We start from the raw sequence: 25,787 nt of genomic DNA, 5'->3' as shown, positions 1-25,787 counted from the left end.
GTTTTATTTTATTTATTTATTTATTTATTTATTTATTTATTTATTTATTTTTTAATATATGAAATTTACTGTCAAATTGGTTTCCATACAACACCCAGTGCTCATCCCAAAAGGTGCCCTCCTCAATACCCATCACCCACCCTGCCCTCCCTCCCACCCCCCATCAACCCTCAGTTTGTTCTCAGTTTTTTTTTTTTTTTAATTTTTTTTTTTTAACGTTTATTTATTTTTGAGACAGAGAGAGAGCATGAACGGGGGAGGGTCAGAGAGAGGGAGACACAGAATCTGAAACAGGCTCCATGCTCTGAGCTGTCAGCACAGAGCCCGACGCGGGGCTCGAACTCATGGACCGTGAGATCATGACCTGAGCCGAAGTCGGACGCTTAACCGACTGAGCCACCCAGGCGCCCCTTGTTCTCAGTTTTTAACAGTCTCTTATGCTTTGGCTCTCTCCCACTCTAACCTCTTTTTTTTTTTTTTCCCTTCCCCTCCCCCATGGGTTTCTGTTACGTTTCTCAGGATCCACATAAGAGTGAAACCATATGGTATCTGTCTTTCTCTGTATGGCTTATTTCACTTAGCATCACACTCTCCAGTTCCATCCACGTTGCTACAAAAGGCCATATTTCATTTTTTCTCATTGCCACGTAGTATTCCATTGTGTATATAAACCACAATTTCTTTATCCATTCATCAGTTGATGGACATTTAGGCTCTTTCCATAATTTGGCTATTGTTGAGAGTGCTGCTATAAACATTGGGGTACAAGTGCCCCTATGCATCAGTACTCCTGTATCCCTTGGATAAATTCCTAGCAGTGCTATTGCTGGGTCATAGGGTAGGTCTATTTTTAATTTTCTGAGGAACCTCCACACTGCTTTCCAGAGCGGCTGCACCAATTTGCATTCCCACCAACACTGCAAGAGGGTTCCCATCTCTCCACATCCTCTCCAGCATCTATAGTCTCCTGATTTCTTCATTTTGGCCACTCTGACTGGCGTGAGGTGGTATCTGAGTGTGGTTTTGATTTGTATTTCCCTGATGAGGAGCGATGTTGAACATCTTTTCATGTGCCTGTTGGCCATCCGGATGTCTTCTTTAGAGAAGTGTCTATTCATGTTTTCTGCCCATTTCTTCACTGGGTTATTTGTTTTTCGGGTGTGGAGTTTGATGAGCTCTTTATAGATTTTGGATACTAGCCCTTTGTCCAATGTGTCATTTGCAAATATATTTTCCCATTCCGTTGGTTGCCTTTTAGTTTTGTTGGTTGTTTCCTTTGCTGTGCAGAAGCTTTTTATCTTCATAAGGTCCCAGTAATTCACTTTTGCTTTTAATTCCCTTGCCTTTGGGGATGTGCCAAGTAAGAGATTGCTACAGCTGAGGTCAGAGAGGTCTTTTCCTGCTTTCTCCTCTAAGGTTTTGATGGTTTCCTGTCTCACATTCAGGTCCTTTATCCATTTTGAGTTTATTTTTGTGAATGGTGTGAGAAAGTGGTCTAGTTTCAACCTTCTGCATGTTGCTGTCCAGTTCTCCCAGCACCATTTGTTAAAGAGACTGTCTTTTTTCCATTGGATGTTCTTTCCTGCTTTGTCAAAAATGAGTTGGCCATACGTTTGTGGGTCTAGTTCTGGGGTTTCTATTCTATTCCATTGGTCTATGTGTCTGTTTTTATGCCAATACCATGCTGTCTTGATGATGACAGCTTTGTAGTAGAGGCTAAAGTCTGGGATTGTGATGCCTCCTGCTTTGGTCTTCTTCTTCAAAATTACTTTGGCTATTCGGGGCCTTTTGTGGTTCCATATGAATTTTAGGATTGCTTGTTCTAGTTTCAAGAAGAATGCTGGTGCAATTTTGATTGGGATCGCATTGAATGTGTAGATAGCTTTGGGTAGTATTGACATTTTGACAATATTTATTCTTCCAATCCATGAGCAGGGAATGTCTTTCCATTTCTTTATATCTTCTTCAATTACCTGCATAAGCTTTCTATAGTTTTCAGCATACAGATCTTTTACATCTTTGGTTAGATTTATTCCTAGGCATTTTATGCTTCTTCGTGCAATTGTGAATGGGATCAGTTTCTTTATTTGTCTTTCTGTTGCTTCATTGTTAGTGAATAAGAATGCAACTGATTTCTGTACATTGATTTTGTATCCTGCAACTTTGCTGAATTCATGTATCAGTTCTAGCAGACTTTTGGTGGAGTCTATCGGATTTTCCATGTATAATATCATGTCATCTGCAAAAAGCGAAAGCTTGACTTCATCTTTGCCAATTTGGATGCCTTTGATTTCCTTTTGTTGTCTGATTGCTGATGCTAGAACTTCCAGCACTATATTAAACAACAGCGGTGAGAGTGGGCATCCCTGTCATGTTCCTGATCTCAGGGAAAAAGCTCTCAGTTTTTCCCCATTGAGGATGATGTTAGCTGTGGGCTTTTCATAAATGGCTTTTATGATCTTTAAGTATGTTCCTTCTATCCCGACTTTCTCAAGGGTTTTTATTAAGAAAGGGTGCTGGATTTTGTCAAAGGCCTTTTCTGCATCGATTGACAGGATCATATGGTTCTTCTCTTTTTTTTTGTTAATGTGATGTATCACGTTGATTGATTTGTGAATGTTGAACCAGCCCTGCATCCCAGGAATGAATCCCACTTGATCATGGTGAATAATTCTTTTTATATGCTGTTGAATTCGATTTGCTAGTATCTTATTGAGAATTTTTGCATCCATATTCATCAGGGATATTGGCCTGTAGTTCTCTTTTTTTACTGGGTCTCTGTCTGGTTTAGGAATCAAAGTAATACTGGCTTCATAGAATGAGTCTGGAAGTTTTCCTTCCCTTTCTATTTCTTGGAATAGCTTGAGAAGGATAGGTATTATCTCTGCTTTAAACGTCTGGTAGAACTCCCCTGGGAAGCCATCTGGTCCTGGACTCTTATTTGTTGGGAGATTTTTGATAACCGATTCAATTTCTTCGCTGGTTATGGGTCTGTTCAAGCTTTCTATTTCCTCCTGATTGAGTTTTGGAAGAGTGTGGGTGTTTAGGAATTTGTCCATTTCTTCAAGGATGTCCAATTTGTTGGCATATAATTTTTCATAGTATTCCCTGATAATTGTTTGTATCTCTGAGGGATTGGTTGTAATATTTCCATTTCATTCATGATTTTATCTATTTGGGTCATCTCCCTTTTCTTTTTGAGAAGCCTGGCTAGAGGTTTGTCAATTTTGTTTATTTTTTCAAAAAACCAACTCTTGGTTTCGTTGATCTGCTCTACAGTTTTTTTAGATTCTATATTGTTTACTTCTGCTCTGATCTTTATGATTTCTCTTCTTCTGCTGGGTTTAGGCTGCCTTTGCTGTTCTGCTTCTATTTCCTTTAGGTGTGCTCTTAGATTTTGTATTTGGGATTTTTCTTGTTTCTTGAGATAGGCCTGGATTGCAATGTATTTTCCTCTCAGGACTGCCTTCGCTGCGTCCCAAAGCGTTTGGATTATTGTGTTTTCATTTTCGTTTGTTTCCATATATTTTTTAATTTCTTCTCTAATTGCCTGGTTGACCCACTCATTCGTTAGTAGGGTGTTCTTTAACCTCCATGCTTTTGAAGGTTTTCCAGACTTTTTCCTGTGGTTGATTTCAAGCTTCATAGCATTGTGGTCTGAAAGTATGCATGGTATAATTTCAATTCTTGTAAACTTATGAAGGGCTGTTTTGTGACCCAGTATATGATCTATCTTGGAGAATGTTCCATGTGCACTCGAGAAGAAAGTATATTCTGTTGCTTTGGGATGCAGAGTTCTAAATATATCTGTCAAGTCCATCTGATCCAATGTATCATTCAGGGCCCTTGTTTCTTTATTGACTGTATGTCTAGATGATCTATCCATTTCTGTAAGTGGGGTGTTAAAGTCCCCTGCAATTACCACATTCTTATCAATAAGGTTGCTTATGTTTATGAGTAACTGTTTTATATATCTGGGGGCTCCGGTATTTGGCGCATAGACATTTATAATTGTTAGCTCTTCCTGATGGATAGACCCTGTAATTATTATATAATGCCCTTCTTCATCTCTTGTTACAGCCTTTAATTTAAAGTCTAGTTTGTCTGATATAAGTATGGCTACTCCAGCTTTCTTTTGGCTTCCAGTAGCATGTTAAATAGTTCTCCATCCCCTCACTCTCAATCTAAAGGTGTCCTCAGATCTCAAATGAGTCTCTTGTAGACAGCAAATAGATGGGTCTTGTTTTTTTATCCATTCTGATACCCTATGTCTTTTGGTTGGCACATTTAATCCATTTACATTCAGTGTTATTATAGAAAGATACGGGTTTAGAGTCATTGTGATGTCTGTATGTTTTATGCTTGTAGTGATGTCTCTGGTACTTTGTCTCACAGGATCCCCCTTAGGATCTCTTGTAGGGCTGGTTTTGTGGTGACAAATTCCTTCAGTTTTTGTTTGTTTGGGAAGACCTTTATCTCTCCTTCTATTCTAAATGACAGACTTGCTGGATAAAGGATTCTCGGCTGCATATTTTTTCTGTTTAGCACACTGAAGATATCGTGCCAAGCCTTTCTGGCCTGCCAAGTTTCAAAGGAGAGATCAGTCACGAGTCTTATAGGTCTCCCTTTATATGTGAGGTCACGTTTATCCCTTGCTGCTTTCAGAATTTTCTCTTTATCCTTGTATTTTGCCAGTTTCACTATGATATGTCGTGCAGAAGATCGATTCAAGTTACGTCTGAAGGGAGTTCTCTGTGCCTCTTGGATTTCAATGCCTTTTTCCTTCCCCAGATCCAGGAAGTTCTCAGCTATAATTTCTTCAAGTACCCCTTCAGCACCTTTCCCTCTCTCTTCCTCCTCTGGGATACCAATTATGCGTATATTATTTCTTTTTAGTGTATCACTTAGTTCTCTAATTTTCCCCTCATACTCCTGGATTTTTTTATCTCTCTTTCTTTCAGCTTCCTCTTTCTCCATAACTTTATCTTCTAGTTCACCTATTCTCTCCTCTGCCTCTTCAATCCGAGCCGTCGTGGTTTCCATTTTGTTTTGCATTTCGTTTAAAGCGTTTTTCAGCTCCTCGTGACTGTTCCTTAGTCCCTTGATCTCTGTCGCAAGAGATTCTCTGCTGTCCTGTATACTGTTTTCAAGCCCAGCGATTAATTTTATGACTATTATTCTAAATTCACTTTCTGTTATATTATTTAAATCCTTTTTGATCAGTTCATTAGCTGTTGTTATTTCCTGGAGATTCTTCCGAGCGGAATTCTTCCGTTTGGTCATTTTGGATAGTCCCTGGAGCGGTGAGGACCTGCAGGGCACTTCCCCCGTGCTGTGGTGTATAACTGGAGTTGGTGGGCGGGGCCGCAGTCCGACCTGATGTCTGCCCCCAGCCCACCGCTGGGGCCACAGTCAGACTGGTGTGTGCCTTCTCTTCCCCTCTCCTAGGGGCGGGATTCACTGTGGGGTGGTGTGGCCCGTCTGGTCTACTTGCACACTGCCAGGCTTGTGGTGCTGGGGATCTGGCGTATTAGCTGGGGTGGGTAGGCAAGGTGCACGGGGGCGGGAGGGGCAGGCTTAGCTCGCTTCTCCTTAGGTGATCCACTTCAGGAGGGGCCCTGTGGCAGCGGGAGGGAGTCAGATCCACTGCCGTAGGTTTGGCTCCGCAAAGCACAGAGTTGGGTGTTTGCGCGGAGCGAGCAAGTTCCCTGGCAGGAACTGGTTCTCTTTGGGATTTTGGCTGGGGGATGGGCGGGGGAGATGGCGCTGGCGAGCGCCTTTGTTCCCCGCCAAGCTGAGCTCTGCCGTCCGGGAGCTCAGCAGCTCTCCCTCCCTTTGTCCTCCAGCCTTCCCGCTTTCTGAGCAGAGCTGTTAACTTATGACCTCCCAGACGCTAAGTCGCGCTTGCTGTCGGAACACAGTCCGTCCGGCCCCTCCGCTTTTGCCAGCCCGACTCAGGGGCTCTGCTTGGCCGGCGAGCCGCCCCTCCGCCCCGGCTCCCTCCCGCCAGTCCGTGGAGCGCGCACCGCCTCGCCGCCCTTCCTACCCTCTTCCGTGGGCCTCTCGTCTGCGCTTGGCTCCTGAGACTCCGTTCTGCTAATCCTCTGGCGGTTTTCTGGGTTCTTTAGGCAGGTGTAGGTGGAATCTAAGTGATCAGCAGGATGAGCGGTGAGCCCAGCGTCCTCCTACGCCGCCATCTTCCGGAACCGGTTTTTTGAAAAAATAAACAAAATTGACAAACCTCTAGCCAGGCTTCTCAAAAAGAAAAGGGAGATGACCCAAATAGATAAAATCGTGAATGAAAATAGAATTATTACAAACAATCTCCCAGAAATACAAGCAATTATCAGGGAATACTATGAAAAATTATATGCCAACAAATTGGACAACCTGGAAGAAATGGACAAACCCACACACTTCCAAAACTCAAACAGGAGGAAATAGAAAGCTTGAACAGACCCATAACCAGCAAAGAAATGGAATCAGTTATCAAAAATCTCCCAACAAATAAGAGTCCAGGACCACATGGCTTCCCTGGGGAATTCTACCAGACATTTAAAGCAGAGACAATACCTATCCTTCTCAAGCTATTCAAAAAATAGAAAGGGAAGGAAAATTTCCAGACTCATTCTATGAAGCCAGCATTACTTTGAATCCCAAACCAGACAGAGACCCAGTAAAAAGAGAGAACTACAGGCCAATATCCCTGATGAATATGGATGCAAAAATTCTCAATAAGATACTAGCAAATCGAATTCAACAGCTTATGAAAAGAATTATTCACCATGATCAAGTGGGATTCATTCCTGGGATGCAGGGCTGATTCAACATTCTCAAATCAATCAACATGATACATCACATTAATAAAAGAAAAGATAAGAACCATATGATCCTGTCAATCGATGCAGAAAAAGCATTTGACAAAATTCAGCATTCTTTCTTAATAAAAACCCTCGAGAAAGTCGGGATAGAAGGAACATACTTAAAGATCATAAAAGCCATTTATGAAAAGCCCACAGCTAATATCCTCATAGGGGAAAAACTGAGAGCTATTCCCCTGAGATCAGGAACACGACAGGGATGGCCACTCTCACTGCTGTTGTTTAACATAGTGTTGGAAGTTCTAGCATCAGCAATCAGACAACAAAAGGAAATCAAAGGCATCAAAATTGGCAAAGATGAAGTCAAGTTTTCGCTTTTTGCAGATGACATGATATTATACATGGAAAATCCGATAGACTCCACCAAAAGTCTGCTAGAACTGATACATGAATTCAGCAAAGTTGCAGGATACAAAATCAATGTACAGAAATCAGTTGCATTCTTATACACTAACAATGAAGCAACAGAAAGACAAATAAAGAAACTGATCCCATTCACAATTGCACCAAAAGCATAAAATGCCTAGGAATAAATCTAACCAAAGATGTAAAAGATCTGTATGCTGAAAACTATAGAAAGCTTATGAAGGTAATTGAAGAAGATAGAAAGAAATGGAAAAACATTCCATGCTCATGGGTTGGAAGAATAAATATGGTTAAAATGTCAATACTATCCAAAGAAGTTTACACATTCAATGCAATCCCAATCAAAATTGCACCAGCATTCTTCTCAAAGCTAGAACAAGCAATCGTAAAATTCATATGGAACCACAAAAGGTCCCGAATAGCCAAAGTAATTTTGAAGAAGACCAAAGCAGGAGGCATCACAATCCCAGAATTTAGCCTCTACTACAAAGCTGTCATCATCAAGACAGCATGGTATTGGCACAAAAACAGACACATAGACCAATGGAATAGAATAGAAACCCCAGAACTAGACCCACAAACGTATGGCCAACTAATCTTTGACAAAGCAGGAAAGAACATCCAATGGAAAAAAGACAGTCTCTTTAACAAATGGTGCTGGGAGAACTGGACAGCAACATTCAGAAGAAAGAAACTAGACCACTTTCTCACATCATTCACAAAAATAAACTCAAAATGGATAAAGGACCTGAATGTGAGACAGGAAACCATCAAAACCCTAGAGGAGAAAGAAGGAAAAAACTTCTCTGACCTCAGCTGCAGCAATTTCTTACTTGACACATCGCCAAAGGCAAGGGAATTAAAAGCAAAAATGTACTATTGGGACCTCATGAAGATAAAAAGCTTCTGCACAGCAAAGGAAACAATCAACAAAACTAAAAGGCAACCGACAGAATGGGAAAAGATATTTGCAAGTGACATATAGGACAAAGGGCTAGTATCCAAAATCTATAAAGAGCTCACCAAACTCCACACCCAAAAAACAAATAATCCAGTGAAGAAATGGGCAGAAAACACAAATAGACACTTTTCTAAAGAAGACATCTGGATGGCCAACAAGCACATGAAAAGATGCTCAACGTCGCTCCTCATCAGGGAAATACAAATCAAAACCATACTCAGATATCACCTCACGCCAGTCAGAGTGGCCAAAATGAACAAATCAGGAGACTATAGACGCTGGCGAGGATGTGGAGAAACGGGAACCCTCTTGCACTGTGGTGGGAATGCAAACTGGTGCAGCCACTCTGGAAAACAGTGTAGAGGTTCCTCAGAAAATTAAAAATAGGCCTACCCTATGACCCAGCAATAGCACTGCTAGGAATTTACCCAAGGGATACAGGAGTACTGATGCATAGGGGCACTTGTACCCCAATGTTTATAGCAGCACTCTCAACAATAGCCAAATTTTGGAAAACGCCTAAATGTCCATCAACTGATGAATGGATAAAGAAATTGTGGTTTATATACAATGGAATGCTACGTGACAATGAGAAAGAATGAAATATGGCCCTTTGTAGCAATGTGGATGGAAGTGGAGAGTGTGATGCTAAGTGAAATAAGACATAGAGAGAAAGACAGATACCATATGTTTTGACTCTTATGTGCATCCTGAGAAACTTAACAGAAACCCATGAGGGGGAGGGGAGGAAAAAAAAAAAGAGGTTAGAGTGGGAGAGAGCCAAAGCATAAGAGACTCTTAAAAACTGAGAACAAACTGAGGGTTGATGGGGGGTGCGAGGGAGGGGAGGGTAGGTGATGGGCATTGAAGAAGGCATCTTTTGGAATGATCACTGGGTGTTGTATGGAAACCAATTTGACAATAAATTTTATATATTAAAAATAAATAAATAAATAAATAAATAAAATTTTAAAAAAAGAAAGAAAACAAAAATAAAGATACCTAACAAAAAGATCTATTTCTTAAAGCCCTTGAAATATTTTTCTTCATACTCCTTAGTATAAGTTGACTGCTTTGGAGGAGTGAGTATGCTGCACTTCATTGTCCCAGCCTGGTCTAGTTCTTTAACACGACTTAGGTTGAAGAAGATAATCCTGGCTCTTCTGAAATTAGGTGTCCTTTTCATCCAGAGATTGTGCCAATAGGACATTTGGTTTCTAGTCTTAGCTCACTCATTTAGGAGCAGTATTACTTTGGGCAAGTCATTTCAGCCTTCAGGTGAATATTCAGATCCCTCATTTGTAAAGTGTGGCTAATCAGCCAGTGGTGACAAGACCCAGGCCACAACATCTGAGGCTGACTCCATTAACCGGGCAAGCTGCAGATGTCTGCCATGTTTGCATTCTGTACTCAGAGCCTTGGGGAGCTATTGAAGACCTAGAGAAAGGGGCATCATATAATGCTACAAAGCAGGACTAACACAAGGGGACAGAAAGAAATCCCACAGTTTGTTTGCCTAACAATTAATCAAATGATGTTTAACTCTGTGCAGCTGCCTGATATAAGACAAATTTCAGCTACTATCACTAGCAGAAGAGAATCATTCCTAAAAGCAAGACTAGAACTCTGTTTGCACTTCAAGCAAGTAGTTGAGTTTAGCAAACAAAACCTTCATTAGAGATCGTTAGAATATCCGTTATTACAAGTATTTAAATTTTTATAGATATGCTTGAATTTTATTACATAAGAATTCCACATCTGTGAGAAACACTCTGGTCTTTTATATGCAAAGGCCTGTGATCAAAGCATAAAATCTAATTCTAATTAACATTTCCCTCTTGAAATTAATAATAACTACTATTATTTATTAAGTAATCTCTTCTGTGCTAGGTGCTTTACATGCATTGTCTCAATTTACTCTCAAAGCAACTACAGTGAGATAGATATTACTATCCCCATTTATAAATAAAAAAGCAGGCTCAGGAGGTTAATTAACTTGGCAGAGGTTATACAGGTGGCTGAACTGGATTTTGAACTCTGCTCTGAATGATTTCTTGGCTCTTAACCTCAAACTCACTTAAAAACAAAAAGAAAAGACAGACACGAATTTGCCAGTTGTTCATCATTCAGAAGTCACACGATATTCATCCTTTAAACCATTACACATGCACATTAAATATATAAACTCAATATGTAACCACCCATGAATGTATCACATACTTGGTAAGAAGAGTCGCAATGTAAGTGACATGCCATGTACTTTTAGGGTATTTGTCTAAAAATGAATAATCTTGAATACAAGCATATATATATACTGTATTATATATATATACGTATATATATATAGTATTATATATACATAATGTTTTATACTTCCTTTTGGATGTATATTATTAAGATTTCAATATACATCTAAATATGCTTGCTTTCATATATATGTAGTAAATATTAGATATCTATAAACTCACTTATCTCCTATGTGTGCTTCATTTCAGGATCATGTGCCTATGTACAAATCTTTTTCAATTGTTTTTTAAAAATAGGGTCACAGACAGATAAATAAATCTATGACTATATTTCATAGGTACCATAGTGACACCTTGTGGGAAAAGTGAGTTGAATTGCATCTGTATGTTCTTAAGTATTTCAAAACTACTTTCTCTATCTACAAAGTGGAAACATTCATCAGACACAGTTTGAGTATTGACTACCGAAATATAGTTTGGTCCTATATAAATTTAAGATAGCGGGGTTGGTATCAATTTCCAGTATGTTGAAAAATAATAAATATTTCTGAATCATAAGTAGTCGAAATTGAGAGTTGTGAGAAGTGACCCTGATGACAATACTGCAAGAGCCTTAACTCAGTAGACTTTTAAAATGGTTATTGTTGCTTCTGTTTTTAAAATATAAGTGAAACAATTTCCTCTGGGAATGATTTTGAAATAATTTAATTTGAACGCAGATAACTAATACTAATTTTCTCCATGATAGAAATTCATATTTCCCCAGCATAGCTTTTAAAAGACTCAATCAAGATTTATTAATAGAAGATTGTTTACAGAGTACAAAATAAATAAATAATTATTGAGTGTTCACTATGTGCAAAGCATTATGAAAGCTTTTTTTTCTCAGTAAAAGCTACTGGTTTGATCAGCTGGCTAGAGCATATTTGTTCGTGAGGCTGAGGGTTGATTGTATTCACATGAGGATGAGTTTTCTTATTCTGCTTCATGGGAAGTTGACATTATGCAGTTATGACATTATGGAAAGACATTGGCCTTTTAAAGTAAAAAAATTTTAAAAATAAATGTTTTTTGTCTACTTCTATCTTTATTTTCCTTTTCTATTTCTTAAACCAATTCTCAGGACACACACGTGTGTTTAATTATTCCCTATACTTTACTCATTATGTATAAGTGTGTGTGTGTCAATATTCTTTTACTATTATTTTTAATATTACATTTTAAAAGGATGTTACATTTAAAATAAAATACAAAGAAATTACTCTATATTTTTTAATTATATTTTATGTATATAATAATTAGAACAGATGTGGTTACTGATTGTAAAAAAAAAAACCACTACTGGATAAATCCACTTTGTTTTCACTTATTTTTTTAGTTACTATTTATCACCACTAGAGGGCATCGGAGGACTGAGCTAAGTACAATGCAATGCTGTGAATGAAACAAGCCTCTATTAAAACAAGACTACATCTTCCATCAAAAAGTTAATTGTATTTTGTGGCTTACATATTCAAAAGCTACTTGATGATAGTTCTATAATTAAGTTAGTAAATATGCATAAACTTCCTATTAAAGTGTTAAATTAAAATGCTTTCTTTTCAATACAATGAAATAGCTAATTCTGTAATTAGAATTAAATTTGCAAATGCCAACTGTAGTAATGGAAATTATGCATCAAATTGTATTTTCAACTACACCTCCCTACGTTTTAAAAGTTGGTATGCAGTTAAAAACAAAATTATTAAATATCTGGAAAAGGATGGAAAATTAGCTAGGCAAAACTGGTCTTAATTATTATAAATCTCTAGCATGTAATCATTTTTAGCATTTGTCATCCAACAACAATGTTTAAAGTGCCTACTATGTGTCAGGCATTATCAGTGTTCTGGATTCACTGTCAAGGAGTTCCATTTGGTAGAAAAGATAGACAAGAAGACAGATGAGATGGACTATAATAACTAGTGTGCTTCTGGGACATGTGCAGCACAAACTGGAAATCAGAAGGAGGGAGAGCTCCAGCCTCTCCAGGTAGTTTTCTTTTGTTGGTAGGTACATGTCTCTGAATATAAAGATCTAGGCAAAAGGATAAGTGCTGACACACAAACGTGGTTTCCAATCCTTTTCCACATTGTACTAACTCTACGACCCTAGGCAAGTCTTTTAGCCTCTCCAAGCTTTGATTTCCCCTCAATAAACCTGTAATAATAAAAAATACAGGCTACCATAGAGGACTGTTAGGAGGAGCAAAGATAATGCCTTAATGTACTCGATGCAACAGTTGGCACATAGTGTATGTGAACTATCATTATTACTATTACTACTTTCATGTTATGACCAATAGACCTGGAATGGATTCCATGGGCTCAAGTTGGAGGCAACCAAGAATGCACAGAGAGTATTTTCTTTCATTGTGTCAATGAGAGTCCTCTGAGGTAAGAGAGTTGGTGATTACCCCAAGAACTTAGCTCCAGTCTCTTCACCGTACTAACCAACACATTTTTGTGCTTTTTCTCATTGCTGGGTTTCTCTCTGTGTATCTCTCTTTTTTTCTTTCTTGCTACCCATGTCATTGTCACAGAATATCAAGGTGAGGTGAAATAATCATTTTTCTCTGTTGAACATGGCATTCAAGAAAGAAACATGTTCATTCTATGTCTGGTTGGGGTATTTAATACATAAGTCTCTAGTGTAATATCATACTCAGTCTGGATTTCCTAAAATACCTATTTATTTAGAGGGTTTGAAAGGATGAGATTCACAAATCATATTGTGTTTTTATTTTCTTAATCTTCTTTTTTTATTACATTTGCTCAGGACTGGAAAGGCAACCACAAAACCAAAACCAGATGGGAAAAAGTAAGCCAAAAGAAAACAAAATCCTGATTACTAACAAGTATTTATATCATATTTTATCAACCTGTGACTCAATAATAATGAGCACATATTTGATGAGTATAATATCTCAGAACAAGCTTCGATCTCTAATGTCATAGATATTTGTATCATGACAGAGAATGAAATAATCCAGCAAATTAAGGTGGAAAATTTATAGCTATTTTTCTCCCAGGTCTAGTAAATTAGTATCATGTGTCCCCTGACTATGTATAGAGTCACAAAACATATTTATCCTTCAAAATCTTCTAGAAGGAAAGGACCTGCAGGAAGGTCTGACCCTCTTTTGTCTTAAATTGACATAGCATGGCTATATTTGGGAAGCAGCAAAACAGAAACAAAAACAAAAAAATTGGGGAGTGATTTTGGCTTTCAGCTGGTGTGAGGATCAGGGTCTGACCTGTTTTAAATGGAACCCAAGTGAAAAGTGATGACAGACATCAAAATTATGATGTCTTTCTTGTCTCCATGGTAAATATCATTCTAGTCCCTATCTTTCTGATTAAAGACAAAAGGTTCCCAACACTCTTCTCCTGATTAAATAGATTTATTTTCAGCTAACATATTCCAAGTTGATCAAACAGCTTCTTTGGTCAAAAAAACTGTGTGCAAAGAGATTGTGGGTTGAGCACAAAAGGGAAGGAAAGCTGGGTCAGGAAGAAAGAAGAGGAGAGTGTTATTTGATGATTTCTTCTATTGTTTATTCTTTCCCTGTAAATACAGTTGTAGCTAAAGCTATGTCTCTGTCTTAATGTATAAACTAGCTTTTCACAGGCAGTTTTATTTTAGTCATCTACATCAGGAATTCATTTCTGGCAGGAGCTGAGCACACCACCTCCAGTTAAGACTGGCTGCAGAGAAAGCAGGCCAGAGCTTTCTATGACAATGACAGTGACTGGACAAAAAATCTGGGTGGAAATGTCCCCAATGCAGCATGTTTTCCGTTCCTTCATGGGATACAGGAGAGGGTCATGGAATCAATAACTGTCTGGCAGGGAACAATACAGGCAGTAATTGTTCTGAGCCTACTACTTTGGGAGCCTTGCCTTGCTGTATAAAACCACAAGGGGGCCAAGCTTCAACTGGAAAACTTTGAGGATGGTAATCCTCACACTGGCACCTCTGTGATTTACTCTGTCTCATTACACCTTTAAGTATTTCTTTTACCCACCTCACTCTTTAGAAGCTTCTTTGGTTTCTGATATCATCCAATCTTTTCCTACAATCAGCAGAGTCCAACTTCAGAAATTTAGGAATCCTTTCTTTAACCAAAGACTGCTTCCTTTTCAGTCTTTCTAGTCAGCTGGCTGAGATCTAAAAGAAAACAAGTAGTAGACTTCAATCTATAATCACCCTGCCTTTGCCCCAACAGCCCTCACCTCACCTCAGCACTCACCTAACAACTCTTCTGTATAGATCCTTAACTAAAAAGACATGTCTTTCTTGCAATGTAGCTTATCAAACATGATTTCTCTATGCCAGGCAAGACAGTAAGCACTGCAGGGATACAGTGATCACTATCACAGTTCCAGACAATAAATGGCATTCTGTACTGAATTCCCATTGGACAGAGTAGAGGAACTTAATTTGGGAGCCTAAGAATGGGATTCAATAGAGCCAGAAGGCATGAATCTCCTAAAATTGTGTGTGTGTGCCTGTATGTGTGTGTGTGTGTGTGCACACGAGTGCATATAAGCATTCTTCCAGGGAGAGGGCCTCTATCTTTAATATTGTGTAGGAGAAGATTACCATGAAATACCAGATATGTCCTCTGCTGTCTGGAATGTAAGGAAAAGAACCAAAACAGTGATGAGTAGGAGACTTGGCAGAGTCAAGGAGATGGATTTAAACATTAAGTAGAGCTATTATTTAAATACATAGTATTGCACTAATACTTAATCTGTTTCTTTCCTTACCTTCTCCCTATCATTTTCTCATTGCTGTCAACAGTTAAAAAGAAAATAAGAAAACATTTGACAAAAACAAAATTCCATTTTTATGTAAAAATATTGTATAGGCATATAATTAAAAACAGATGTTATATTTATGTTTTGTTATACTTAATGCCTGGCAGCTTTTAAAAATGTTTCATTATGCCCTTATGGCTTAAGCTATTTCTGGAAAAGATGTTTCATATAGCACTCCCCAACAAATGAGCACTTCCTCCTCATTTAGACACCTCAGATACCTGAGGAAAGAGAATGATACATATAGCAGCAGAATTGTAAATAATTAAAAATCATATACTGTCTCTATTGCAGCAGATTTAGGAGAACAGAAATAAATATTTAATTAAACCTTAATTCCTTCAGGGAAAAAAAGGTGAATCAAGACCTACCTCTGTTATGAGGATGTTTTTCTAGCTCCATTTCAAGTGGCAAAGTTGGTTGGTAACAGGCCTTTTTCTTTTGAGCCAAAATTATGTTTTAGTTGGACTGGCCTTGAGGCAAAAGGCTAGACTCTGAGAGTTAAACTGGGTTTGCACGTGGCAACATTCCCAGTGGTGTATGGAGCTCTGGCCTGATCTGCTGACTGTGATTCATGAGTCTTACTTCCAGAACACTTCCTGAAAGGTGAAGCTAAGTTGACACAAAACTACTTCTCAATCTAGCAATTGATGTGTCATATTTTTTTTGCCTGGTCTCCTTCCTGACAAAATGTTTGCTTACTACCTGTAGGTGTCAGAGAATGCATCTTGTAGGACTTGAAGCATGAGTAACCCACTGAGCAGTGCTGTCTCTAAGGTTGAATTCTCATCATCTTACACTTGTCCACCTCCACCTCTTATGGAGCTAAACATTTCCTCACCATATTTTGTTGAGAACCCTGAGTCCATGACCATCCTCCCTCACCATCTGCAGCCCAGCCTTCATCCTGTTTGGACAGTAAGTTCTGTTGACCTCATGGATTCCTCTTGTTACTGTAGTTGTAGAACTCCTATAACTCCACCTAAAATGCAAACTTCTGGGATCATCTCTTCTTTCCTCTTATTGCCCTGTGCTTCTTCTCTCCTGAATCTTCTTTCTATTGCCCTTCATTTCCCCCAAGACTTTCTTTTATCTACAGAATCATTTAATTGTAAATAAAATGCCCTAAACTTCGTCAAATGTTGCACAAAATGTTGCCTTCTCCTCCTTCATTCTTTAACAACTCTGACAGTTCCCTCCCAGTCCCACTATTACCTTGGAGATCTCAAGCAGTTTCACTTCCATCCCTTGTTATGTGAACCCTATGGTCTGCTCTTCAAACAGCCTTACAGCGCTCTCACTCTCCAAGCCACCTCACTTCTGCCCTAAGACTACTCTGTAAATTCCCAATCTTGGATTAACCCAAGTATCTGTCTTCTCCACTCTATTTCTGCTAAATATGTCTGGAGAAAATCGCCTATCTTTTTATATTATAACCATTATAAAACTAAGGTCTTTAGGGGCACCTGAGTAGCTTAGTGGGTTAAGCGTCCGACTTCTGCTCAGGTCATGGTCTCACGGTTTGTGAGTTCGAGCCCTGCGTCGGGCTCTGGGCTGACAGCTCAGAGCCTGGAGCCTGCTTCCAATTCTGTGTCTCCCTCTCTCTGCCCCTCCCCTGCTTGCACTCCGTCTCTTTCATTGTCTCAAAAATGAATAAACATTAAAAAAAACAAGGTCTTTAGCCAGTTTCACCAAACTTCAGACTTAACCACTCTTCTCAAGCTCCCTTCTCCTAGATTAATTTGACCTCCTAATACACTAAGAAAAATAAAAACTTTGTGATTCATATGCCTTCAACTATTTGCAGCCACATTGTTATATATTAGTATAGAACCTTACACTCACCTCTGCCCCTACAAGCTCCAAGAAAGGGGTGTCCCTTTAAGGTTAACCCATTTCCCTGTACTCTGATCTTCTCTCCTACCTCCTCAGAGACTGTTTGGTTATTTATTTCCCCCCTATTCCTATAATTATAAACACTCTCTCTCAACTGGTTGTGTTATGGCAACTCATGACTGTATTCTCTTTCCCAGTTCTGTGAGGAAAACATAAATTTTATCAGTTTCTATATGGTTCTCCCGCTGGTTGCAATCTATTCCATTCCTTCAAAGTAGAGCTTCTTAAAAGAGTAGATATATGTTTATCACCTCCACATCCTAAATTCTCTCTACTCTTTAACCTGTTGCAAACCACATTCTGCCATGGGAACCCCACTGACATCGTCTTCATTGAGATCAATCATCCCCTCTTTGCTAAGTAGAGAGGAGTTGTCAGAGTCATCTTATCCAATCTCTCCATGCTTTAAGACACTGTTATTTATATCCTTTTACTCCCTTGATTTCCATGATGTTACTTGCCACTTATCTGCAACTTACTCTCTAGTCAATCTTTTTCAACCTCCTTTAGGAGCTACTCTTTTTCTACTCTCCCCTTAAACGTTGGTGTCCGCAGGTCAGTGCCTTCTAATCTGTTTTACCTAATAAACTACATGGATAATAAAACTATTTATATAACATACTAGAATAAATTACACACTGTGTGGAAGTGCCTAAATGGTATTGGTGAAAAAAACAATTGCCTTCTCTTTACATTGCATAATTTATAGGAAAAACAAAATAACTAGAAGAGGTATTAAACTAGAACTGAATTTGTTTAAAATTCAAAAATATTTAATTTTTAAAATTTCGAAATGACTAGTTACAATTACTTGTCAAGACTCTATAGTGATGATTTCTTCATATTCCTGATAGTCACAATCAACAAAAAACTTTGTTGTCACAGATAGATGATAAAAATATTTCCTTAATTTTGACATTCAAATGTTTACAACAGTTGACATTCTATTTCCAGAATCTAATAGCTCTTTCTTTTCTTTCATTGATAAATGTAATGTTGACATTTCTTGTGAAAATATAAATTTCTAATTTCATTGAACATTTTCATATCAAGGATTTCAAAATGGTGATTCCCATCTGAAGTACTTGCAGTATTATAGGTAGTCTGGACACCACATTGACCACAAACTGACAGATCTGTTGATTGTATGTGAAATCAGAGATGTAAGACCACTATCTGAAGTGCACCTACTCTTCCTGCCCTTCCTACCACCCTCCCACCTTCCATCTCACTCAACTGGCCACACCCAATGCTTCTTGGATACCTGGACAATCAGTTCACCAAGCAACACCACAGGTGGCCACTTCTGTTCTGAAAAAAAAAAGTCCAGAGTGAAGTAGGTGTTGAGATGGTAGATTATATCCTTGACTATATTCTGAGTTTTGCAGCAATGAAAATGACAGAAGACCTTCATCATGTTAGCCAACTTCAAGGAATGCAATATAAACTATTAGAAATACTATAGCCAAACATTCCACTGAATGGCTACAACATCTGGAAGCAAATAGCCCAGTGACTCTTGACACTGCTACTCCCAATCAGCTTCTCTAAATTTGAGGTTATTATTGTCTTATGGAAATCAGTACCGTCTTACATCAGGCAGGAAACCCTTCCATTTGATTCTGTCTTTAGCCCTCTTTCCACCATATATATACATTCAGAAAAAGGACATTTGCTTCAATAACTACAAAAGTGTCTGATATTTTGACAATTCCCTGATGTATATGTCTGTTTTCTGAACTATGGACCTATATCTGGATATTTCCATTTGGATGTTCCATAGACCTAGGATGCCCACAATTGAACTTACTACCTTCCCCCTGAAATCTACCTTTTTACTGAATTACCCCTTACAGTAAATGGAACCATCACTACTTCAGTTACAGAAACTCAAGAGTTACTTTTGGCCTTTCTCTGTCCTTTATCATCTACATCTATTCAGTAATCAAGTCTTGTAAATTTCCTCTCAAATTTGTACTCCTTGATCTTCCGGGTCTTAAAATGCCTTTATTGGATTATGGAAATAGCCTCCAAACTGACCCTGTTGTCTCTAGATTACCCCTTCAAACAGCTACCAAAATATTTCTAAAATGTAAATCTGACAATGTAAGTCCCCAGTTTGAAATCTTTAATGATCCCTCATTGCCTATGCTATAAAGGCCAAGTTCCTTAGCATGAAATATAAAACCCATTAGAGTTGGCCCCTAAATCATCTCTCTTCCTAATTTTTACCACTCTTTCCTCATATCCTACAATAAACTGTTTGTGGTTTTTGAACAAGTCCTGCTAACTTAACTCCATGCCCTGCCTGGCCCATGGTGATACCTCTTGCAGGAACACCATTCTTCTTTTTTGCATTTCCTTATTGAAGTTATTCCCAGCTGCCTTTCCAGGTGCAAATCACCAAGGGAGTAAAAGGAAGATCAAGAGCTTCCCCCTCCTCTAGGAAATATTCTCTGATCATTTTAATCTCAGTTGCCTCTGCCAGAAGCACCCTTTATACTCTGTCTTATCATAGAACTTATTATATCATCTGCTTCCTTGAATGTTCTAAGGAAAATTATAAAAATATACACTCCTGGCACATAATTTTTATCACCAAGACCCTACAGCATAGTGTTTGGCCCAGACATCTGGGTATTATAGAGAATAATAGGAAAATCTTAAACACGAACATGAAGACAGCTTTATTTAAGAACTATATGCTCAGGGCAAGCATACAGAAAAACTGGAGCTGTCTTTTCTGCATAACCAGGATGTGAGTCTGCTGCATGTCCTAGTGTTCTTCACCTAGATTATCCATTCACCGCCCCCACCTTGTGCCAGCCCCTAAATTAGACCACTGTCCACACCCCAAGTCGGTCTCCCTACAACTCTCAGTTATGCTCCTACACAAAAGTCACTTTCCTGTGGGTAGGTCATTGCCATAAATAGTGCAAGGAGTTTATGCTTCCTAGGAGCTTCTGGGTTAGTTGAGACCATGCAATCATCATAATCTTGATACCTGTCTTATGAAGGGATTCTAACTATGGCCATTCTCTGCCATAGTTGGCCAGAGAATCACCAGAAAGCACTTCCACCACACAGCACTGACCAATCTCACTTTACCATTTAAGCTCAGAACATAACATAACTTGATATATGCATTCAATATCCATTTAACTTCTGTGTCTTTTTGGCTTCAATACCTTTCATTTGCTAACCAGAGTAGTAGTCAGTAAATGCTGAATAAATGAGTGAGTCTTTTGGCTAGTCAAGGTTGCGGGTAGGCTTTGTATTTTGAGCTAGAAAAAAAAATAGGAATAAAAAGTAGATTTGGATGCATAAATGGCATCAGTTCACAGCACTGAGGACCTTCAGTGCCTCTATGATTCCCACACCAGCAAAAGAGCCTAACCATAAGCCTAGAGATCTAACACTAAGGAAGGCTGACATTTCCCAGGTAACCATTGCATAATCTCCCTGAATAATAAGCACTTAACCTACTGTGAACTTTAATCATGAGTTAAAGAAAAACCTACATTTAGAGTTATCCAATAATGGAAGGGCCCATTTCCTGCTGTGTGTTGATATGGAAGGTGGACAATTGATTGCTCAGAAGGATGGAAAAGGGAACTCTCATACTGAGGACAAGATTAAACTCAAAAATTATATGACCCTGTAATCATATCATCTGGTAACAATAGGCTATATTTCTGGCTAATCTTATAAACCCTGCATACTCACAGGACTCTAAATAGGAAGCAAAAAGTAAATTTTCCTGACTTTTGGCTTGATTTAATGCTGACATCACATGACTTCAACATTCAGGGCAAAGGAGAGGGAATGGAGTGCAAGGAGGCTTTATAACAATTTCACTAAATGGTTCAAAAGACTTTCTTGAGCATTAATCAATTGTTTCAAGACAATAATTTGATGATTTAAGAGTAAGTAAAACAGAAGCATATGGATTAAATTTTCCTTGAAGTACCTTTGAGTTCCAAAGTAGGAAAAAAGACATTTGGCAAAATCCAATTCTGCCTTTGCCAAACCAAAAGTGTTTGAAAAATAATTTAAGAGGTTTTGCCAAACCCCAAATGCCACTGTGTCCTTCCATCCCAATAAGTTCTCCAAAAGTGCAAAACTAATACATCTACTCAGCATTTCAAATTTGGCGGGGAACCAAACTGCTTCATTTAGAGCCTCAAAAAAGCTCCTTAACATTTTTAGAAAAAAATTAATGTGATTGAATGGTCTTTTACTTCCCATTTCTATTCTGACTTCTAAAATCTCCATCTCAGAATTAAAAAAAAATTGTTCACTAGGCATGCTGTAAAATTATTTTGAGTCTTTAGAAGAAGAAATTTTGAGCAGAAAAATTACTTTTAAATAAACTCTGCAAAAATGTAGTAATGTCTTCTTATTGGAATATTGTATGCATATGTGTTTCCTTCTTTATGTTTTCATAGTGCTGACAACCTAAACAATCAGTTTTTATTTAAATCATCTCTGAACTAAAATTAAATTTGTGGGGCACCTGGGTGGCTCAGTTGGTTAACATCCAACTCTTGGTTTCAGCTTGGGTCATAATCTCACAGTTGTGACTTTGAGCCCTACATCAGGCTCCATGCTGACAGCATGGAGCCTGCTTGAGATTCCCTCCTTCTCCCTCTCTCTCTACCCCTCCCCTGCTCATACACATGTGCTCTCTCTCTCACCCTCTCTCTTTCTCTCAAAATATATAAATACCTATTTAAAACTTGAATTTGCAATTAGAGCTGTCAATAGGCTATCCTCCAGGGCCTGAATCAGGTCACAATTGAACCAGTAAACAAAACTTTTGTGAAATCAACAGCATGGTTTGCAATGTGGGTGGCACAGGCAAGTCTTGTCCTCCTGCAAAAATGATTCCTTATTTTCAGCAGTAACCTCAGCTATGTTGAATTTCCTCCATTCAAGGGGTGTTTTTTTTTTCTGGAAGATTGCCAGTAAATGTCTAATATACTTTGCATTTGCAAAATGGCATTCCACCACCTAACAACTAGGAATCAATGCAGTACATCTGAGAGGCACACAGGGCTTTCAGTTCCCAGGGAAACTATTCACAAACTTTTTATTCTGGGACTAAAGCATTTAATTTTCTTTTTTTGGTTTCTTGCATTTTATTTTTAATTTTAAATAAAGTTCTTGAAATTTTTATGGGTACTTAATATTATATTTCTCAAATATTTATCATTTATTGAAATTTAAATGAAAAACCTTAAAAATGTTTTGATTATTCAGAAATATATGGTTTGAATCATTTTTTGTTGAAATAATTTATTTCCACAGAATATATGAATGTTTAGAACACATTTTACTCAAAAAAAGATTTTTCTATTTTCTCTAAACTCAGTTATTTAATGAATGTTCTTCACCTTGGACTTATCCTTTGAGGCTCTGCAGGAATGACCTGCTTGTTAGGAGTTAGCTTGCTATAATAAGAGGTCTTGAGTTAAGAATAGATCCATGCATGTAGTACCATCTTGTGTTGCAAGAACTAGTCTTGCTGAAATGTGAACCCAAGGGCATTTGTTTCTGTTCCACAGATGCTGTTATATAGTAGAAAAGAGGGATCAGCAACAAGGCCCTGGGATGCTATCTTACTGGGATCATTTGATACAGAGTTCAGTCTAAGACAGCGAAGCCAAAAGACCATGAATTCACCTTCTCCATTGACATACCAAATCTATACCTATTTAGAGAGTACAGATTCTATAGAAGAAGAACTGAGGCCTGACTGAACAGCTTCTGCACAACAAAAGATAGAGACCACATAAAGAACAAGAGAAACAGACATGGTAAGGAAGGGAAACCCTACCCCTATACTAGGAAACACAGTGGGGAGGGATATTACTGAGGGAACAAATTTGTCTTCCCTGGGGCACAGACGAAAAAAGCTGTGGTTTAAAAGAGGAACTGGAATATAGAAGAAACAGCTCTAGAACAGAGCCAAACAACAGGGTAGCTGCTGGAAATCCCTGGTTAAGAGGAGCTGGAGAACACCACAGTTTACACTTCCACTCCACCTTGATGTGCAGGCCAAAGCAAGGTACAGGCATCCTAGTGGGCCCTGGGCCCTTAGCCCAAACCGGTCAAAGCCTTCCCACCAAGGCAACCTCAGTGTGACACACACTGGAGTATCCCTGGTCAGTTCTTACTACAGTTAGGCATCTTGCCAAGGTGACACAGGTGCAAATCATTCCAGAACTCTCCAGGCTCACACCATTTTGACTCTAGCTACCCCACCATGATGCCCCATGGTGCCCCACTGCACCATGAAGTGCCCCAGAAACCCCAGGCCCTTATCCCACCTCCAGCCACCCTGCTAGGGCACCCCCTATAGAGAAAGCCTGGGGACTCCAGCTTGTGTCACTCTGGATTCCAGCTGCCTTGGGCTCCAACTGCCCTACTAGGTCACCCTCTGCAGGAAGCACCTTGGGACCTCTGCAGCTTTCACCCACTTCCACTTCAGCTGTCCTTCTGAAGCACGAGACCTCTGCATGGAGAGCCCTGGGACTTCCCTGACCCATACCTACTTCACCTCCAGCCATCCCACCAGGACAATGAGTATGTACCTATCAATAATTAGGGACCATTTGGTTGCAAGGAAGAGGAAACCATTCAAATTAGCTCAAATATAAGTGGAGCGATTGGAAGAACACAGTGGAATCTCACAGAACCCAAATGTAGAAAATAGAGTTGGGCCCTTTTAAAAACTAAGGTCTTTAGGTACTCCCCCACCACCATTTCTCATTATCTCTGCACCTACTTGTCTCCACAGACTTTCTCATGTTGGTTTGTTATAACTGAATATAGTCACAGGTCCTGAAACTAGATGATGGTTCCAGGGTTTGCTGCATCAGAATACTAGTCTCCAGAGATAAGACTCCCAATTATCATGGAGTAGGGCAGAAGAGGAAATGTTTCAAAAGGTCCCAGTGGCCTACAGAGCCCATAAATTGGGATGTATGTTATCATCTCCCATTGTGTATAGTGATTCTATTTTACTGGATCCACACAATTTGCAACATACTACTCACAGGGCAAATAGAGTCATATTCCTTTATTTCACCAATTTGGTAAAACAAGCCTAAGATTTCATCTCTGGGTTGACAGATATGTTTGCTACTTATTCTATAACGTAGTGGTTACTAAGGTGCTGGGTGGCTCAGCCAGTTAAGTGTCCAGCTCTTAATTTTGGCTCAGATCATGATCCCAAGGTGGTAAGATTGAGCCTAGCAATGGCCTCAGTGTGAAGCCTGCTTAAGATTCTCTCTCTCCCTCTGCTCTTCTCCTCTGTTTGCACTCTCTCGCTCTAAAATAAATAAATAAATAAATAAATAAATAAATAAATAGAATTTAGTGGTTATAAAACTTATAAACATTTATTACCTCATAGTTTTTCTGGGTCAGGAATTTGAGGGTTGCTTAGCTGCATGATTCTGCCTCAGCACCTCTCATGAGGTTGTAGTCAAGATGCTAATCAGAGTTGCAGTCATCTGAAGGCTTGACTGGAACTAGAGGATCTGCTTCCAAGTTGGCTCATTCACATGGCTATTGGCAGGATGCCTCAGTTCAGCTCCTTGCTGACTACTGGCAGGTAGGCTTAGTCCCTTGCCATATGGACCTTTCTGTGAGGCTGGTTGAATATCCTAACGGCTCAAGAACTAGTGATCCAAGAGAGAGAACAAGGAGAAGGCCACAATTCCTATTATGACATAGTCTCAAAAGTCACACAGCATCACTTCCACCATATTTTTTTCATGAGAAGCAAATCACTTAAGACAGTACACACCCAAGATAAGGGAAATTAGGTTCTACCTTTGACATATTTTTAAACTACCACATCAGAAGATCCATTTTTATCTTTTTGTTTGCCTGCCTTAAAGTCCCTGACATCACATAGTACCTCAAAAGGACTCAATGCAATATAAACATGAAGTCCAGTAAAGTTCTAGTCCAAATTGGGAGAAACTCTGGTAACTCCCCGGCTACTGGGATAGTTATCTCTGCTCCTCCAGGCTTTGCAGAACCACTGTTGGATGTCAGACTGAAAACACTGGAGCATGCACAGCATCATCTCATTGTCCCAGGTTTCTACATAGCTACCTTCAGCAAAACTGACTTTGTCACAACCCACTCCCTCCACATTAATTATGATTCAACAGGCTCCTCACAAGATTCTCCATCCTCTTTGTCTCTCACATAATCTTTTTCCTCCAAGTACCCAGTGTGCTCATGCTCAGATTCCTAAGATTCTATAGGTGCCATCTGCTCTCCCCTGAGACTCTCAGCCTCTATCTAATTTTTAAGTTCCTAGGATTTCTAGGAGAAAATAAGATTCATTTTCCATACTAAAGCGTGTATTGAGTCCCACAAAAGTAACATATCTCAGTATTTAAAAGGAGGAGGTATGAATTTTACACTTTGCTGAGCTAGGTAATAATTTGTTCTTTGGGGAAAAAATAAGTCTTTTGTTTAAATGATAGGTGGCTGGGATTGTTAATGTGTGTTTTTTGGAAAATTCCACATAGACAAGAGAGAAAGGAAAGGA

General features: G+C 38.9%; 1 long non-coding RNA gene across 2 annotated transcripts in view; it reads right to left on the bottom strand.

Moving 5' to 3' along the window:
* The window catches only part of LOC131487099 (uncharacterized), a 31,603-nt gene extending 6,601 nt beyond the window's left edge, over positions 1-25,002 (bottom strand). The window contains exons 1-4 of one of the 2 annotated variants that reach the window (XR_009249611.1): positions 24,626-25,002; positions 18,477-18,523; positions 14,521-14,663; positions 13,913-13,996 (exon numbers count right to left, since the gene is read on the bottom strand). This is a non-coding gene — a long non-coding RNA (uncharacterized LOC131487099). Of the gene's footprint in view, positions 1-13,912; positions 13,997-14,520; positions 14,664-18,476; positions 18,524-24,625 lie in introns of those variants that run through there. The other variant, XR_009249610.1, reaches the window with a different exon arrangement.
* Between the last annotated feature and the right edge of the window lie 785 nt (positions 25,003-25,787).

The sequence above is a fragment of the Neofelis nebulosa genome, chromosome 10, assembly GCF_028018385.1.
Source record: "Neofelis nebulosa isolate mNeoNeb1 chromosome 10, mNeoNeb1.pri, whole genome shotgun sequence".
In the NCBI taxonomy this organism is placed as follows: domain Eukaryota; kingdom Metazoa; phylum Chordata; class Mammalia; order Carnivora; family Felidae; genus Neofelis; species Neofelis nebulosa.
This window is presented reverse-complemented; position numbering and strand designations above follow the sequence as displayed.